This window comes from Nanorana parkeri, unplaced genomic scaffold, assembly GCF_000935625.1.
Source record: "Nanorana parkeri isolate BGI_ZX_2015 unplaced genomic scaffold, ASM93562v1 scaffold566, whole genome shotgun sequence".
Lineage (NCBI taxonomy): Eukaryota > Metazoa > Chordata > Amphibia > Anura > Dicroglossidae > Nanorana > Nanorana parkeri.
This window is the reverse complement of record NW_017306834.1, coordinates 627,098-629,200: the sequence shown is the minus strand read 5'-3', so window position 1 is coordinate 629,200 and position 2,103 is coordinate 627,098. Positions and strand designations below refer to the sequence as shown.

Here is a 2,103-nt window from a genome sequence, read left to right as displayed (position 1 = left end):
TCGTCGGACATGTCAAATACCAGAGGCTGGTGGAATATCCATCATATTTGGCAGGATATGAGACAAGGAATATCAGAGGCAAGGGGAACAAAATGGAGTAGGGGAACTGGAGATTGCATTTTAAGTCAGATGGCTGACATAATGCAAATTAATAACCAAAAACAGAGGAACAGGAAGAAGAAAAAAATGTCAGAGAATGAACGGGTCTAATAGGGGATGATTAATAAAACCACTCTCATGGAAAAATCATACAACAAATAATTTTGTATACAAATGATCCATCTGATTAAACCGGATCAATAAGCCATTTTCTCTTCCTATAATAAATAACATAATAACATTACAGAGGAGCCCGAGAGAAAACAGGATTTACATAAAGGAAGCCAATAGATCACAGGGAATGGAAATGCGAGAGGGTTAAAAGTCGGTTTTTATTAAGTTAAGTTGGTGAAGTGGGTGACATTAAAATGTATTGTAATAAATTATGCACATGCTCCAGATTCTTTTCCAGGTTGAGTAATTGATCCATTAAAATCAAAGTGGCACCCTACACTGCAATAAAATGACATGGCCCGGCCTCTTCTCCTAACAGATTGACTTCCAGCAAATAAATGTCTCTTCTTGCTGGGAGAATCATCTGCAATTATAAGACCGTCTGCCCTTGCCATCCTAGGACTGTGGATGGTGTCATGGATGGAACAGCACCTACACTCACCAATGAACTTCGTAAGATAATAAAAACATGAAATGATTATTGGTAAAGTGTGAAGAAATGGTGAAATTGATTTTGCTGCAAAATTACCAATATCGTTTTCTCTAAAATGTTTACAGAGCAGGAATTCTCAGTTTCACCTATTGAGCTGCTTGAATGAAATGTGCTTAAGTAAAACAAAAAATGGTCTGCTCTTTTTCCCTTTATTTATATATGCATATGTGGGGTTTTTTAGGGGAAGAGGGTTGTATTTAGGATAGTTTACTAGGTGAGCACTCCAATGTTTGTAAACAGTTATGAATGAACAGGAAGTGCTTTACATCACTTCCTGTTCATTAATGAGTTTCTCAATGGGTGGAAGCACTCACTATAGAGGCTTCTACCCATTGATAACGGGATGATAGTAAATATTTTACTATCACTAGTTTCTGAATTAATGGGAAGCCTCTGCACGTGAGGCTCCTCCCCATTCAGAAACTGGTGATAGTAAATATTTTACTATCATCAGTGTCTGAACGAATGGGAAGCCTCTATACTGAGTGTTTTGCATTCATTGAGTGCTGAGGCTGCAGAAAAAGAGATTGAGGACTCCGTCCCCCAATTTCTTTTTCTATTTCGAAAGGGAAATGTCAGGGGTCTGTTTAGGCCCCTAATATTTCCCTGAAACCCCCCAACAGTATAAATAAATGATAATAATAAAAAATGACGAAATAAACAGAAACTAAAAATGTTTTAATTAGTTTCATCAAATGAAACAAATTTTTGTGCTATTTTGGATTTGGCCACCAGCACATTCTGCGCATGCACGCCGCCATCCTGAAGGCAGGGTGCATTATATCACATGACGCTGCGCGTGCATGGCGTCGGGTGACCTCACACGCCTTTTGGGGAGGGGGTGGCACAATTTTCTGTATTTGCCTCAGGCGCAAAAGGAGCTAGCTATGGCTCTGGTGCAAACTACTGACTCCAATTAGCTCTCGTTGAAGTAATTAGTCTATAGGTTCACTTACATTTTCCTCCAGCACTGTGAATGTTTAATGGGTGTGTTCAATAGAGACACGGGAAATCAGAATTGTTTGTGTGTTTTCAGCTTAAGCACATTGTGTTTGTCTATTGTTGTGACTTAGATGAGGATCAGATCACATTTTATGGCAAATTACTGCAGAAAACCAGTTAAAGGAGAACTATGAGGTGGGTGCTTTTCACTCACCTCATAGTTCTAGCCGACCTGTGACAATGAGACTGTCACAGGTCGGCTCAGTAGATCGGGAGGTGAGCGAACACATACCGGCGTTCGCTCACCTCTCGATCCTGTCACGGCTCTCTGCCGTGACAGGGGAGGGGCTGGATTCCCCCCTCCCCCATCCGCCAGAGCTGACTGGCGGGACGGA

At 40.9% G+C, this 2,103-nt stretch overlaps 1 long non-coding RNA gene across 1 annotated transcript in view; it reads left to right on the top strand.

Annotated features, from left to right (window-relative positions):
* Window positions 1-2,103, top strand: part of LOC108791677 — a 20,762-nt gene that overhangs the window by 17,107 nt on the left and 1,552 nt on the right. The gene's annotated exons all lie outside the window — the stretch shown is intronic.